Source organism: Natator depressus, chromosome 3 (genome assembly GCF_965152275.1).
Source record: "Natator depressus isolate rNatDep1 chromosome 3, rNatDep2.hap1, whole genome shotgun sequence".
Lineage (NCBI taxonomy): Eukaryota > Metazoa > Chordata > Testudines > Cheloniidae > Natator > Natator depressus.
In genome coordinates, this window is record NC_134236.1 from 111993623 (window position 1) to 112011720 (window position 18098).

Below are 18098 nucleotides of genomic sequence, written 5' to 3' on the forward strand. Positions count from 1 at the left end.
CTGTTGCAAGCATACCATTTGCTTCTAAACATTTTGCTATATTAAAATCATTTTTTCTAAATAAGACATTTATTATTAAATTGTCTTTTTTGTTTTACTCTTTTTTGCTGTGGTTTGGTAAATACAACTCGTATGTTTAAAATGCTTAATATATTTTCAGTTTCTCTAAATTTCCTGCAACGGAAGATTTTTATTGAGGAAAAATAGGAAAAAATGCCTATAACTCATAATTCTGTGCAGCTGTGAAAATTTAAATATATAAAAACAACTTACAAATAGATATTGATATCTGTAATAATCTATTGTTATCTAAAAATAAAATCACTGTTAATAGTTAATGGACCAAGTCCAATAAAGATGGCACAAGGGTGTGAAGTACTCTTTCCTGTGTCAGCTAAGGCAATTGTACTCAATGCCACAAAGGAGTGTTTTTCTTCTCTGCTTGGGTTTACATCAGGGAGACTGTCTCAATATCCTTTATTTCTTCACAAAAATTAAACCAACGGAATCTTGTGAAGGGAGGTGCTGATTTTGTGCAGTTTAACGCCATCCTGGTAATGCTTTACTTTTTGGACTGTGCCTCACATTTTCATGTCTGCACAGGACCCATGCAGCCCCATTCAGGTGGATTTGTGACTAGTTTGCACAACCTGGTTGTGTAATTTTGGCCACTAGATCCTTCCAGCATAGTTTTTACTGATATAAGCAGGCAGTAAACTTGATCCATTGTATGTCTCCTGCACGTACGGGTAAGTGTAAAGCAACAGTCTTACATCTGTCTTGTGTTTAACTAAAAAGAGAAAAGCAGAGACAAATATTTATAGTTCTCAGATTTTCTTCTCCCAGATTCAGTAGAAGGGCCAGGCTGCAGGTGGAATGCAGCTACTGCCTGCCTCTCCTGTTGTGTCTATACTGCAATTGGGAGGTGTGATTGCAGCACAGGTAGACATATGTAGGCTAGCTTTGATCTAACTATATCTAGCTTTGAACTAAAGCTAGTTTGAGTAATAATAGCAGTGAAACCACAGCAGCACAGCTTATCCTCTCAAGTATGTACTCAGGGTTTGCGGCAAGCAATGCTGTCACATTTTCACTGCTATTGTTGTTTGAGGTAGCTAGATCTAACTAGGTCAAAGCTAGCTTGGGTATGTCTACACATGCTGCATTCGTACCTCCCAGTTGCAGTGTAGACATGCGCTCAGGCCTTCTGGGATGTATCATGTGGAAGCTAGGGTAATACTTCACCTAAGATGCACTTCTGGTTTGGAGATGGGAATTGGGTCAGGCAACAAATGGAGAAACAAATCTGTCTTTGTCTATCTCACAGTCCTACTTGGCTGTAGAAAAGTGGGAGGCTTCTTTGAGATACTCTTCAGGTTGGGAAGGAGGCCTGGCCAGATTGCAGATAAACAAGCAACCCAAGCTCCCATCTCCCATATAACATAGTGCTTCACATACTGTAAACACTGTACATCAGTCCTGTGAGGGACTGTAGTTGATATTGAAATATTTATCCTATTTTATAGATGAGAAAGAGAGAAATGACTTGCCCAACTTCATATGGTTGTTGTTTAGCAGGGCTGATACCGGAACTGAGGAGTTCCTGTCTTCCAGTTATGCATTCATGTTCCTAGAACATGGACTGCCTCTGCAGCTGCTAGTTAAGCTATTAGTTTGGACTTCTCATGACCTAGTCATGACCATAAAAACCTTAGTATCTTTCAGCTTTCAAAAAGTTGTGATAGATATGTATTTTTAGCCTAGTGCTAAAATAAATGAGTCGAATTTACATGTGAATCTAACATTTACATTCTAACAGCTTACTCATTTAGAATCACAGTATAAATCTGTAGGTATAAAAATATATTTCTACTCTTCATATTTTTCATGTAAGAAAATAATGAAATAGAGAGAATTAAAAGTTTAAATTTACACTTTCACAATCTTTTTGTTTTGTCTCTGTTTTCTGTATTGTGCATTGCCACAAAGCAGAGAGGGACAGAAAAAATTGAAGACTTTGTATTGAGAGAGCTCGATACATTTCACAATATTCACTATAAGAAGAGTGGTTTCAGAGTAGCAGCCGTGTTAATCTGTATTCGCAAAAAGAAAAGAAAAGGAGTACTTGTGGCACCTTAGAGACTAACCAATTTATTTGAGCATAAGCTTTCGTGAGCTACAGCTCACTGTCGGATGCATTCAGTGGAAAATACAGTGAGGAGATTTATATGCACACAGAACATGAAAAAATGGGTGCTATCATACACACTGTAAGGAGAGTGATCACTTAAGATGAGCTATTACCAGCAGGTGGGGGGCGAGAAAACCTTTTGTAGTGATAATCAAGGTGGGCCATTTCCAGCGGTTAACAGGAACATCTGAGGAACGGTGGGGGTGGGGAAATAGTTTTACTTTGTGTAATGACCCATCCACTCACAGTCTCTATTCATAGATATGTGGACACAGTTGGCAACGAGCTTTGTTGCAAGGCTTTGTTGTAGTGGTTCTGTTGCACCAGCAACCACACACCACACAACAGAACCACTAACCCCGGAACCTATCCTTGCAACAAAGCCCGTTGCCAACTGTGTCCACATATCTATTCAGGGGACACCATCATAGGGCCTAATCACATCAGCCACACTGTCAGAAGCTCGTTCACCTGCACATCCACCAATGTGATATATGCCATCGTGTGCCAGCAATGCCCCTCTGCCACGTTGCTCAAACTGGACAGTCTCTACGTAAAAGAATAAATGGACACAAATCAGATGTCAAGAATTATAACATTCAGAAACCAGTCGGAGAACACTTCAATCTCTCTGGTCACTCGATTACAGACCTAAAAGTCGCAATATTACAACAAAAAGACTTCAAAAACAGACTCCAACGAGAGCTTGCTGAATTGGAATTAATTTGCAAACTGGATACAATTAATTTAGGCTTGAATAGAGACTGGGAGTGGATGGGTCATTACACAAAGTAAAACTATTTCCCCATGTTTATTTCCCCACCCCCAACAAGCTATAAAATGTTCACCTTTGCCACAACTGTTTTTCTGCATATAAAAGCCAGGGCCAGTGTTAGGGGGTAGCAAGCAGGGCAATTGCCTGAGACCTCATGCCACAGGGGTCCCCGCAAAGCTAAGTTGCTCAGGCTTCGGCTTCAGCCCCAGACGGCAGGGCTCGTGGCACTGGGTTTCAGCCCTGTACAGCATGGCTTCGGCTTTTTTTCCCTGGGCCCCTGCAAGACTAACACTGGCCCTGCTTGGCAGACTCCCTGAAACCTGCTCGTGGCCCCCCAGGGTGCCCCGGACCGCTGGTTGAGAACCACTGATCTAGTTAACACTGCAGGCTAAAAACAGTCTGAATGCAGTTATCTATGGGCTGAGAGGACCAGTGTATTAATTGCTTTGGAGAGAACTGTGAAGCAATGGGTGTTTAAGATCTCTCTTCTACCATCAGGAACTTGTAGTAAAGGCCCTTTTGTGAGTTAGGGTTGGGAGCAATCTAAATCTGCAGGATAAAAAAATCAGAAAATCACTATAGTCTCTAGCCTTTTTTTCGTTTAAATTAAGTGTAAAATATTTCCTAACTCTGCAGACTCTCATTCCAATAATTGTATGCAGACAAGTGTAAACGTCATAACAGCTGAAGTACTGTAACCAGTATTAGCTTAGATAATAGATTAGATACTGAAGTTCAGTACAGCATTGACAGAAGTGCCCATGTAGTAAAAAGGAAGAGCATGGCTTTTAGGGTAGACTGTCTAGCAATGACTTTTTTGGGGAAAATATTTTAAAATGACTGAACAAAAGCATTCTAGATCTTGGATCTACCTCACCTGGGGGCATGGGAGGTGGTATCTATATGACCTCTATATTTATATAGATATCTGTATATCTATATTATATCAGCCCTACATTTCTATAATTGTATGTATGGTGTATCCTGATGTTTTAAAATAAGGAGAGTAGCGTGTCTGGGTAGGTTTGGGTCCATCCCAGCAAATATTTCTTCCCCTCAGAAGAGGAAAAATATGTAACGTAACAATTTGTTAGCTCATTCCTTGTTGTGCAATACTAATTAGATACCTTTTCCTCCATGGACAAGGTGCTTATATGTCGTTTTCAGGACAGTGATTCCTTCAGCTTATAACTTGGGTTCAGTATTGCTAGTCAGATTTGTTCTAGATTTGGGGAAGCCTGAATACGCAGAAAAGATAAATTAATTCTGTTTTGCATATTGCATCAACAAATTAGAACAACCTATGTAGAAGTGAATGGTGGAGAGGAAGCTTCTCTTGATTGCTGCTGTCAGAGTAAGTTCAATATTGCACTTATTGGTGTTGTATCTACAGTTTTCTGAATTATTTTTATTGAGCTATTTGAGTGTTTCTTGCCTATGCTTATTTTTCATTTCTTTTTTTCAAAACCTCTGTTTTGAAGTTAGCTGCTAGAATAGGAAAATATTAACTCAAGCAAATGACAAGTCATTGAGAGAGTAAATATGGAACCTCACAATGTCATTTTGCTACTATTTTTCAAACCAACCATATGTAACAGCACATATAAATGTGTTCTAAGTTAGTATGGCATTGTTTCTAATAAGGTCAATAATATGTTAACGTATGTGGCTGAAACGGTTTTTAATTTGACAGTATTGGCTTGTCAGTGTTTATAAGCAGGCTCTTTAAAAAACATAACTGCACCAAATCTGCTCAGCACACTTTGAAAGTTCATGCAGTATTTTTCATCATGTGTAGATTGTGGGTCATATATGTAACTTATGTTGGTGTTTCTGAGGCTTTTACTGTCAACACCAAAACGATGTTATTGAAAAGCGCAACTGTTTGTGATATTGGCAGTATTGGGATTTGGTGTTGGATAATAAACCAGCTTGTCCTACTGTAATAGTGATTGAACAGTTAAAATAACTGGTCACACAGGAAGTGTCTTATGTGTTAAACAGATTAAGTTTTTAGTGGCTCACTAGTAAAAAGCTGGATAGATTAATTTCCACCTCCACAAAATTCCCACATCTTTGCCAAAGAAATTGGTTTCCAAGGTTTGTCAGAATGCCAAACTGTCTGCTTATTATTGAATCATCAGTAGTGTCTCTTTAGTTGAGCTTTTCACTAAAAATTCTTTTTCTCACGGCAGTGACTGAAGTCTCCACATTTAACACAATACTGTTCTGAGGTCAAAAGAGTTTTTTTATGGCAATTTTTGGATAAAATATTAGCTCTCTTTTCCGTAGAAAATAAGAACATGTTTTTAGCTTTTAAAATTGGGCTTTGAGAAGTCTCACTTTCATTTGACCGCTAAAGAACCACAGCCACCTCAAACTCAAAACTTAACATACATGTACTTTATCACATCTCTGACATATTTCATGTTATAAATTTTACAGTTAGAAAGAAAGTTATTTTTTGTTGATCATTACCTTTTTTGTTGCTAAGATGTCAGTATGCACCATGTACTTAGGAGACAGGCTTGCAGCCTTAAGAATGTGTCTGCACATTCTCCATCTGGTGGATCTCTTTATATGTCTGCAAAAGCCTTCAAAGAAGTAGGAGGAGGGGAGTAAGAAATTTAAAATGGGAATGGGATGGTTGTCTACAGGTATGATCCTGTATGGCCACAATTCAGCATGTACTTAATCACATGTTTATGAACTTTGCTAAATTGGGGTCTGTGAGCAATCTTTAGTCAGAATACCTATTCTGTCAAAGAAATGCAGACTACAGCTCAGTAGTAGACATGAGGAACTATGGGAGCATGGTTCTTTGGGTCTGTTTTGTTTTTTTTGCAGTCCAACGGTCATCCACCAAAACAGCAATATTCACCCTCTCTCTTTCTTAAAACTCCATTAGAACAGTTGCTATCCCACTTATAGCCATTTTGGAGCAGTTGTGGTTGCAGTGATGGCATATCAGTATTTGACTTTGACTCTGCAATTAATGATGAATGACTGGTTTCCTGACAGAGACCTGCTTTTGAAGTTATGTTATATGCTGAGACACTGCCCAAGCACCCATGAGAGCGCCAATAATGGATATGAGCATAACCTCTGTTTTAAGGGAGCGTACTGTAAAAGACAGAATATTTTCCTTTTTTAGGCCGTCTTATGACAAGTGTCTCCAGCACATTAAGGAGGCAGAAACCTATTTTGGCTGAGTGATGTCACTAATGTGGCCCTCGGCTATGCCCCAAGGCTGGAATTTGGCCTACAGTCAAAGGTTAGTGAATACCAGTGGGTGCTAGATCTTGAATAACACTAAATGTACTGTTAACATTATCAGCAGATAACCTATGGACCCTGAAGGAGAGTGGACTAAATTAGTCTTTCTCTTAGAGATCATTATTATCCCCTCAGCTCTAGATAATAATTCGTAATTGAGTCAATTCCTGGTAAATCTTGCTTCTAAATGTCTCAGTGCTGTACTTCAGTTTCTGATGCTGAATATATGACACTTTCCATGAACTCTGCATTCACTTGATGAAAACAAAAAGTCTGAATGATAATGCTTTGCACTTCCAAAGCACCTTCCACCTGAGTCTGAGTTTCATAAATATTATTGAATTAGGCTTCCTTGACCCCATGTAGCAACTAGGTAATATTATTCACTATTTATAGATCAGGAAACTGAAACTACTGAGATGTGACACAGGAAGAGCTGTGTTCAAGGAGGGAATAGAATCCTCTATCATGACTCCCAGTCCTGTGCAGTAACTATAGGAATATTGCAGTTTACTGTACTTTAAACTTTGAAAGAGTGACTAAGGCTTTGTCTACACTACAGAGTTTTGTTGACATGTTATGCTGCTTTAATTAAACTACTGTTGCATGTCCACACTATGCTCCTGATATCAGCAGAGTGAATCAACGCTAGCAGCTCTTGCATCGACACAGTGCACTGCTCTGTGGGTAACTATCCCACTGTGCAACTGTGTTTGGGAAGGGTTTGCAATGCCTCATGGAGCAGGTACAGTCACATGATGCAGGTTTCTCAATCCCATCATTCCATGAGCATCCGAGTAGATTGTCAGCTGCTTTTCAACTGAAGTTTGGGGGGGGGGGGGAGGGGAGAGGCAGGGAGTGTGTGGGGGCAGGGGAGTAGGGAGTGTGTGGGGGCGGGGGACTAGAGACAGAAACAGTGTGGGGACATTCCTTCCTGTACGGCTCAGCAGTCTCCCCCTCCTTTCCCTGTGCAGCAGCAGCAGCCTGCTCTACCTGCCAATGGTTTTGTTGTGATTCCCTCTGAGATCTCCCACAGCCTCCTCAGTTTCTGGGAGCGGCATCCTCAGCAGCTCTGTGAACTCTCCACGCTAAGGAATGTCAAAGCTTCTCAGAGCTTTGAAAGGAGAGGGGCTCATGCCCTACATAGTTAAATGCAGGGCAGCTGAGTTCATCAGCCAATGCCTGCCTCCCTCCCTGGCTCTGCACAGCACAGCAGTCCTCCCTGCCCCACCCACCCCCCGCAGCAGCAGCAGCAGCAGCAGCAGCCGCCTCCCTGCTGCGGGGAAGAGCAGGAGGATTCCACTTTAATGATTTGCTCTTTGCTGCCAGATGCTCAGCTGTCAGAACTCCCCAGAGCTTTGAAAGGGGAGCGGTGCATGCCTGCAGGACAGCTGAGTTCAAAACAGTGAGCAGAGCGGTCACGGTGGGCATCCTGGGATACTGGGGGATACCAGTTCTGGCAATAAAACAAATGGAAATGTCTGCAATGACGTTTTGTCGCTTTAACTTTGCCACCAAAAGCTTTATGCCTCTCATCGAGGTGGTTTTATTTTGTTGGCTAAACAGCAGAGTTTGGCCACCAAAAGTAACTTCTGTAGTGTGTACACCTCCACTGTTTTGTCGGCAAAAGCTGCCTTTTGCAGCCAAAACTGGTGTAGTGTAGACAAGGCTTAAGCATTCCAATCGACAGTGAGAAGTAGAGAACAGAATACTTAGCATTTAGGACACTAAGTTTGTCCTAGTAATTAGAAAGTAGTCCTTGAGCAAAATTGTTTAGGGATGTTAAGTCAGTTATTCCATCCTCTGCACTTTCAATTTTTACTTTGGAGGCAGTGACGATGATTGTGCAGGTTTCTGCAGGCAGAAATGAAATAAGATTTTATGGATTCCTTTCATTTTTAACAGCAAAGATACATGAAATCTTGCAATATAATCTTTGCCTTTACATTTTAACTACAGTCATGGACACTTTGAATTAAACCTGTTTTCCAGGGAATTTCCTTTCTTTGCAAGATGAAGTCTGTAGAATGACACTCAAAGTGTGTTTAAAAAAACTGCTCCCTTCATGCAAGACAAGTTGCATTTTAAAACTGTAATATTGTATGCTTTATAGTAAGAATAGTGCATGAGCCATCGTTTCTTTGACAGAGAATCATCTGAAAGAATACAAAATCTAGCATTCATATTTAACAGAGCTAGGGAAAAAAGTTTGTTTGGAATGTGATAGCTATAATGTTAGAGACCTGTGGTTATAAATTAACTTTTTAGAGCAGTTATTTATAATGCCTATCAAACCATCCTGTGCAGTTAGTTTTTTTATCATTGTCTTGCAAGATGTTTATGCACAGTGAAATGATAGAATGGAAAATGAGAGCTTTCTTTGTGTCTCCTTTGTGAGTTTCTTTGTACTGAAAGGCTCTGAAGTTCAAATATAGCTATTGTAATTAAAAAGCATTTTCATGCCTTATTCATACAATATGAAAATAGAATTAATTTTATGCTGTAAACATTCATTTTCTGCTGTTTTGTGGACATGAAAAAAAATAAAACAAAGACATTACTGCATGATTTTTTTATCTGCTTTTTAAATAAATGTTTGGAAATGTTGTAACTTTGTCATTTAAAATTGTCAGGTTTTAAATGAAAAAATATTTTGACTGCTCTGTTTTAAACTGAACTTTAAAAGCATTAACTCTGAAAATGTATTGTAGATTACTATTTTTAGGCTCGGTATTCTGATAAGTGGGTAAACATCAGAGCTTATCCCTGAGCTTTATAGAGGATATACCAAAATAGCCCAAGGGATTGCCATTTAGTCAACAAAGTAGCTACCAAGCAATTTATTTATGACAAAAGAATGGATACAGACAGGAACCTTTCCCCCTGCCACTCTCTAAAAATACCATTTCCATTTTTATGTGCATGAGAGAAAGGTCAGAAATGCCTGCAAGTTAGCCACACAAAATGAGCTAAGAAGTAAATCTATTTCTACCAAAGACAATGGAAGATTAGAGTATGGGACAGTGTTATCAATTAGTTGTACAATTCTTGATTATGCACTTGGTATCTAGATGTCACATTGAGTGGTGCATTAGAAATACCTTGACGGGATACTATTGGATTTTAAATGCTTTCAGATACTGTTTACATTTTTATCAAATAGGAATTAATGGTTTTATTCCATCCCATCTCTCTTCCTCATCATGGCATTTCTCTCTTTCCTTCTCGTACTACTTTGGAGAATTAGTGAAGGGAAAGGACTCTGGGTTCACTCTTTCGAACTAGTTCCCAAGCTGTGCTCAGTTTATACATTCTTGCAAGATCATAGAAATAGGGAAACAATGCTCTTTACCACCCAGGAACAGCGGAAAATACTATTTTACACCATATGGGGAGAAGGGTTCTCATATACATAGAATTATAGAAATGTAGGACTGGAAGGGACCTCGAGGTCTTCTAGTCCAGTTCCTCGAATTAAGGCAGGAGTAAGTATTCTCTAGACCATACCTGGCAGGTGTCTTTGATTTGTGAAGTCTGAACAGCACTCTAAAAATAGGCGAAGGCAAACATTGCTAATTTTAAAAATGGCTAAATTTCCTAAACCAGATCTTCCCAGTAGTGTTGTAATTGCTACTTAATTGCACAGAAGAGTTAATCATCAGTGTCAAATAGAAAGGAGAGAAGTAGAGATTGGAGTGGGGCTAATTCCTGTGGGATGTGGAAGAGATGAGAGGGATCTTGTAGAATGGGGGCAGAGGTTTGTGGCCTGAAATATTGCAGAAGAACAGAGGGAAATATAGGGTGGCAAACACTGAGCTGAGAGAGGCAGTGAGAAGGAAGCTAAGGAACTGGTATCAGGACAAGAATGGAGATGGTGAAATGAAGAAAAGAGGACAGGATGGATATGAGGTAGAGAGAGAGAAATGGGGAAGGAAAGAGAACCTTTCTGAAGCACAAGGCTACTCGGAGCTCCCAGTGAGCAGTCTGTTTCCACCTAATGCCCAGTGCTGGGCTGTGTTTATATCAAAATTGATTCATGAATACTTGTTGAAACAGAATAACTTTAATCATACTATTTTAATTTTGTTCAGTCCCCAGTTTTTCTCCCAAAATAGTAGTATGAGCATACGCCTTGCCTTAAAACAAATTTGAAAGTTTCCTGCTTTCTTATACATTCGTATAAGAACTAGTGCCCTACTCTATTTAGTTGGGGATTGGTCTTACTCTATTTAGTTGGGGATAGGTCCTGCTTTGAGCAGGGGGTTGGACTAGATGACCTCCTGAGGTCCCTTCCAGCCCTGATATTCCATGATTCTGTGATACTCTGTTGTACAGAATCAAAGTGGATCACTCTTTGGTAAGAGCAGGTATGGGTAAAATAGCAGCTTCTACTGAAAAATGTTCATTTATAGAGATAGTGAATGACATTTCTACATGCTGTTTTAAAAATTGACTTATTCTATATATTACTTACAAAAATTCATAAAGGCCGTTATTTAGATTGCAAATTGAAGCATTCAAAAGTCAGTGCCAAATTTAGTCACCCCTGCCATCTTAACTCTCTCTGCTCTTTTGTGAGGCCATTCTGTGCACAGAATGAGTCATGGAGCTTGGGGAAACTGGTGGAGGGGGAGAAATAGTACATGCTCCTGTAATTAAAGGTTGTTTCATAATGCACATACACAAGGGATCAGAATTAAGATTGCACTGCCAACCATAAATGTGGCATTTTCTAACTTAAGTGGTTGACTTGGCAACCTAAATTAACATGTATAGAGTTCAAAGCCAGAAGGGACCACTAAGTCAACTACTCTAACCTGTCTATCACCGACCCTTAAATTTTACCTAGTTACCTTGTATTGAGCCCAATAACTTGTATTTGGCTAAAACATATCTTCCAGAAGGCCATCCATTCTTGATCTGAAGACATGAAGAGATGGAACATCTACCATTTCCCTTGGTAGTTTGTGCAAACAGTTACACAATCATCAAATTGGACATAAAATATATATTTTAATTTATCTGGCTTCAGCTTCCAGCCACTGGTTCTTGTTATGCCTTTTTCCGCTAAATTAAAGAGCACTTTAATACCTGTTTTTTGTCCTCCTGAACATACTTATGCTGTAATCAAGTTACCTCTGAATCTTCTTTTCAGTAAACTAAACAGATTGGAAGACAGCCACAATAGAACTCTAACTCCCATCCTTTCTAAATTGTGGACACCAGAATTGTATGCAATATTCCAGTGTGCATCTCACCAGTGCCTTATACTTACTACTCCCCTGCTTATACATCCAAGCATTGCATTAGCCCTTTTAGCATCACACTTGGAGTTCATGTTGAGTTGCTTGTCCACTGACACCTTAATCCTTTTCAGAGTTGCTGCTTTCAGGATATGCTCCCCCATTTTGTAGATATGGCCTGCATTTCTTGTTCCTAGATGTATAATTTTGCATTTGTATGTAGTAAAACACATTTTGTTTGCATGGGCCCAGCTTAACAAGGTATCCCGAGTGCTTTGCATGACTGCCTTGTTCTCATCATTATTTATCATCTGCCAATTTTGTGACATATGCAAATCTTATCAGCAGTGAGTTTATATTTACTTCCAGATTGTGGATAAAAATGTTGAACAGCATCGGGTTTAGTACTTTAGAACCCCACTAGAAACATCTCCATTTGATTATGGTTCCCTATTGATGACTACTTTCTGAGCTTTCAGTTAGTCAGTTCTTAATCAATTTAACATATGCTCTATTGATATTGTCTGCTATTTTTTTTATCAGAATGTCACATGGTATAAAGTCAATGCCTTACACTTAGACTTTTGGATCACATCTATGGCGTTACCTTGGTCATCCAAACTTGTAATCTTATCAGAGAATAAAATCAGGTTTGTTTGAAAAGACTTTTGTCTATAAAAACATGTTTACTAGTATTAATTATATTCCTATCCTTTCATTCTTTATCAGTTGACTCCCATATCAACTTTTCCTTTTATTTTTCCCAGGATTAATGTCAGGCTAACCAGTGTTACCTGAGTTATCCTGATGGCCTTTTCCTGCAGTCTTCTCTAATTTCTCCAGTTGCCAAGACTTATTAAAAATGAACATCAATAGGCCAGAGATCTACTGAGCCAGCTCTTTTAGGACTCTTGAGTGCAGATTTGCCAGACCTGCTGCCTTAAAACTGTTTGTCCCTAGTAGATGTTTAACTACTTTTTCGAGTGATGGTCCGTGTTGTATTTCACATGTGTCCACAGCCAGTGAATTTGAAAGTAGTAGTGTCTGTTGGTCCTCACGTGTGCCCTTGCTTCGCCTCATGGTTCGTTCAAGGTGATAAAGGGTGGGATGGGCTGACAGCATCTCCAGTTCCTTCTCGCTGCCGCATGATCAGAGTTGGAACTACTAGTGTCTTCCGTCTCTGATGCACTTGGAAAAATGTTTAGAATTTTATATAGTTAGTTTTTCTTCTAGTCTTTACTGTTTTTTATGTAGTTTTAGCTTTTAGTAATTGTTTCAGTAGAACTGAGACTTTGGGGGAATCTGTTTATTGATTCCTCCCCATCTCAGTACCCACATTTTTTCTTGGTCAACAAGCACCAACGCTACCTCTACTGCTTGGGAGAAGCCCACACTTCATCCAGGTGTAGTATGTGCCAGTCCTTCGCAAACCATACCCAAGAAGACTGGGCTCTCTGCCTTAAGAAGCACCTCGTGGAAGCCTCCATGAGGCCTCAGTCAGATCCCTATCCCCTCCATACATCGGCCTTAGACAGCCAGGCATGCACCTCAGGCTGCAGAGATACTCTGGCCCTGATGGTACCACTGCTACAAGCGTAGTACCATGACCTAGTTGGAAGGCAAGGAAGCATGTGCATAAACATGGCAGTAAGCCTTCCTCCAAGCCGAAGAAGGACAATGCACCTTCCGCAAGTTCCAGCACAGATGCACAAGCATGAAAAGAAACCATGCAGACCAGTGAATCCTCCAGTATAGAGCTGCACACACCCTCAGTGTCTGCCTCCCTTAAACCAAGGGATCCATCAGTTCTGGGACAGTCTTCCATCCTGGTGCCGGTTCTGGCTATGGAACAAGTACCATTAACGCCAGGCAGATTAGAGAAATCACTGGAGTCACGTGAACAGTTCACCTTAGGAGAACTGAGATCTCCATGTCTTCTTCTGCCATCCACACCTGGGAAGATCTGATTGCCTATCCAGGACCTACCACAGTGAAGTCATACTTCAACTCATCATCCTATGGTTTACACATTCCCACCGGCTCCAATGGTACAGCCACTGGAACCGGGATCTGAATTATCTGAGGATTCCAATGGAGTACAAGGACTGCCTATTCCCTACTGCTGCTCTGGGTATCCAAAGGGACCACCAGAGTACCCTCCTAACCAGCAGCAGGGAAGTCACTGATTTCCCATACCATGGAGCCCTCTACAGCCTCTGCTGGATCTGTCCTGCTGGCCCTACTGGGGATCCTGGCCTCACTACCCACCCTCGGAACCCCCCCATTCAGCAAGGGAGACTTTTTGCCACTACCCCGCTTAGGGTGTCCTCGAACAGATGCTCCGAACCAGTTATGGAGGATGAACCACTCAGTCTGAGTCACTGTTTGAGTTGGTTGGAGAATGGCATCATTGATCGGTAGAGGTAGCAAGGAATAAAGGATGTCCTCTCCAGATGCTGCAGTGACTTCGGCTTCCCTTTCGGCAGTTCCAAAAACTTCTGTAAAGGATGGCAGACAACCTTCATATTCCGCTGGAGGAAGTACAAGACAAGCAGCATCAGCTCCTAGGTATCCTTGATACTGAGCAGGGTTGCTCCGTTGATCAACTATGCCCATCTCCAAGCAGCTCAAACAGTGACTTGGACTCAGTGGTTCATCTTCCATAACTGGTTTGGAGCAGTTTGGCGTACCCATGCCACTTGCATACCTACCCCCAAGGGGGCGGAGAAGAGGTACTACATATCGGCTAAGGGGTCTGAGTTTCTTTTCTCCCACCCCCACCCAATTCCTTTGTGGTGCAAGCAGCAACGGAATGGTTCAGATAGCATCATCTGCACTCCACCCTGACACATAAGGAGGGCAAATGCATAGACCTGCTGGGACACAAGGTCTTCTCGTCAGCTAATCTCCAGTTTTGAACTACCAAGCCTTGTTGGCCAAACACGGCTTTATCAACAATGGCGAATTGGGGAACTTTACTGAAAAAACTGCCTCAGCAAGATGGAGCCTGTTCCCAGTTTATCCTGGAGGAGGGCAAGCTGTTGGCGAGGACAGCACTTCAGCCTGCTGTCGACACGGTGAATACTTCTTCACACTTCATGGCTACAGATATCCTCACACAGAGGGAATCGTGGCTTCACTCATCCAGTTTCCCCAGGGAGGTGCAAAATACCATTGAGGACCTCCTATTCGATGAGTTGCACCTGTTTAATCAGAAGACAGATGATTCCCTCCACTCCCTCAAGGGTTCTAGAGCCACACTTGGATTGCTGAGTACCTATACAGCTGCACCCAAGTGGAAATTTTACCACCTGTCACCTACACAACAGTTCAGGACTCCTCAGTTCTTCCACCAAAGATCATGTGAACCACCTCAGAAGCACTAAAAGACCCAATGGTCCTTCCCTCCTGGCCCTCCTTCACAGCCTTCATCATCACACATTCAAACCTCTCAAAACTATTTCTGAGTGCCACTAGAGAGCTGTCAACCACTGTTCCTACTGTCCCCTTCAGGGGTTATCTAGAACTCTTTTTTTTTTTTTTTTTTTTTTTTTTTTACCAGCTTAGAGAGCAATAATAATGGATAAGTGGGTCCTGGATGTCATCTGCTATGAATATACAATCAAGTTCATCACACTACCTCATCTACATCCCCCTCCTCAATCCTTCTTCAGGGACCACTCTGACATCCTTGCCGTTACCACAAAGGGGAGCGATAGAGTATGTTCCTCTGAACTATCAAGGCAAAGGGTTCTATTCAGCTTACTTCCTGGTATCCAAGAAGAAGGGCAGATGGAGACTAGTCCTGGATCTCTGTCTCCTCAACTTTTTCATCCACATGTTTGAGTTTCATAGGGTCACTTGAGCAGCCATCATACTGTCACTAGTAAAAGGCATGTGGTTTCTGGCTGTCAATATGCAGGATGCCTATTTTCACAGAGGCATCCATCTAACCCACAGAAGATTCCTGAGATTCACGGTGGGCCCTCAGCACTTTCAAAACAGGGTCCTACCATTTGGACTTACCATTGCTCCCCGAGTCTTCACCAAAGTTTTCTCTGTCATAGCGGCCCATCTCAGGTGTTATGGGGTCCTTATATTCCCTTATCTTGACAACTAGCTACTGGGAGTGTAATCCAAAGACGTAGCTCAAATCTTGACCCCCATGTTGCTCAGACTCCTTGCCTCCCTGAGAGTCCGCATCGATGTCAAAAAATCAACTTTCTGTTTCCACACAGTCACTAGACTTCATAGGGGCCTCCATTCGCTTGATCACAGCCTGAGGTTACCTACTAAGGGGCAGATTCCAGACTTTGCAGGAACTTGTCGCCCGGGTAATCAAAGGTCTGTCCCAGTCTAGATTTGCCTATCGCTCTTCGGCCACATGACAGGCTGGACATACATCACCACCTTTCTCACCTCCACCTTTCTCACCTCCACCTTCACTGTCTACAAATGAGGCTCCAGAGAGTTTACTCACCCACGTGACACACCATGGACCTTATGCTGACAGTCCTCCGTATGTGCTCTCTTCCCTCTAGTGGTGGATGGACCTGCAGCAAGTTTGTGCAGGGATCCCCTTCCTCTCATCCTCCCTGGACAGGATGATCATCACAGACACATTCCTTGCAGGTGGGAAGCGCACATTACGTTAGTGAGAAGGGTGGGTGAACCTGGGGCCATGATGGCAGACACCCTTTTAACCATGTTCCATAAGGACAAAGTCTCCCTGCACCTACATCCCAAGCTTCTACTAAACGTAATATTCCAGTTTCATCATGAATTCGCTTCAGTGCCTGTCTACAGTACATAGTTGTTCTCTATCCAAAACCAGTGTAGCTGGCTTCTGTGTCTTCCCCCGTGCAGCTTCTGATGCATAGAAATGCTTCAGTGGTGGTGGTTGGGCAGTGGCTGAACTGACTGTCTGTTGTCATCTGTTGTCTAGCTATCCCCAGCTGGCATTTGGTTCCTAAAGAACTTTCACTAACAGGCTGAAGTTAAAGTGGACTTTAACCTGGTTTGAGACAGAAAATCAGGTGACTGTAACTGGTGGTTGGTTATCAGCTTCTTCTGCTCTTCCCTGGGTGGCTGTGTGAAGGAAGGGAGCCGTCCTTTTCTAGGTGCTTCCCTAGGCACATGCAAAGCCAGTTAGAGTATGTCTACACTACAGTGGAGAGTGAGCCTCCACGCCCAGGGGTTCAAGCTAGCACACTAAAAATACCCATAGTGTGGACATTGGAACTTGGACTGCAGCTCAGGCTCTCAGGCCTAGGGGGTTGGGTGGGTTTGCTCAGCCTGCTCCTGGCTCATAGCAGAGTTACCAGGTGAGGCTACCGAAGGAGTGGTGGGAGGCAGTTGGGGAGATTGTGCCCCATCTCTTCACCTACCACAGTAGGACTGATTCAAACCCTTAATTTTAAAAGTTGTGGTGCTTGACTCAGGAAACACATTTTTAATTCATAATTAAAAATACATTTTCTTTACAAGGTATGGTCACCATTCAGGTGCCATGTGTTGCGTGCCACTGGACTAAGTTTTGCAGTTGCAAAATTTCCAGTATGTTACAGCTGTAGACTAAATAACATCATATTCCACTGAAAAAGCCTCCAATGTATAACTGCAACTGATGCCTAGATGCTATGGTGACTGGTGCCTTTAAAAAATATAAAATAGGTTGAAATTGTCAGGGTTCCCTCCCCACTCTGAACTCTAGGGTACAGATGTGGGGACCCGCATGAAAGAGCCCCTAAGCTTATTTCTACCAGCTTAGGTTAAAAACTCTCCAGGCACAAATTCTCCCTTTTACCTTGGGTTTAAGTAACGCTGCCACCACCAAGTGATTTAACAAAGAACTAGGGAAAAGGACCACTTGGAGTTCCTCTTCCCCCAGCAATCCCCCCAAGCCCTTACATCCCCTTTCCTGGGGAGGCTTGAGAATAATATCCTAACCAATTGGTTACAAAATGATCAAAGACCCAAACCCCCAGGTCTTGGAACAATGAAAAAGTCAGTCAGGTTCTTAAAAGAAGGATTTTAATTAAAAAAAAAAAAATTAAAAATAAAAAAATAAAGGTAAAAATAATCTCTGTAAAATCAGGATGGACAATACTTTACAGGATATTCAGATTCAAACCACAGAGGATTCCCCTCTGGGCAAAACCTTAAAGTTACAGAAAACAGGAATAAACCTCCCCCTTAGCACAGGGAAAATTCACAAGAAAAAACAAAGATAAACTAATCCGCCTTGCCTGGCTTACCTATACTGGTTGCAATATTGGAGACCTGGATTGGAATGGGTTGGAGAAGATGGATTTCTGTCTGGCACCTCTCAGTCCCAAGAGAGAACGCACACACAAAGAGCACAAAAAAAACCTTCCCCTCCCCCACCCCCAAGATTTGAAAGTATCTTCTTTCCCCATTGGTCCTGTTGATCAGGTGCTAACCCGGTTATCTGAGCTGCTTAACCTCTTATGGGTAAGGAGGAATTCTAGGCTACCCTTAGCTGTATGGTTATGACAGAAACCTACTCTAAATTTTCTGACCAAAAATACCCCAACTTTGTAAAACCCACCTGGAAACACACTGAAGTTTTAAAGCCTGCTGGAGAATTGTG

At 41.7% G+C, this 18098-nt stretch overlaps 1 protein-coding gene across 2 annotated transcripts in view; it reads left to right on the top strand.

The window, feature by feature from the left end:
• STXBP5 (syntaxin binding protein 5) overlaps positions 1 to 18098 on the top strand; it is a 181009-nt gene that overhangs the window by 68359 nt on the left and 94552 nt on the right. The window lies entirely within an intron of this gene.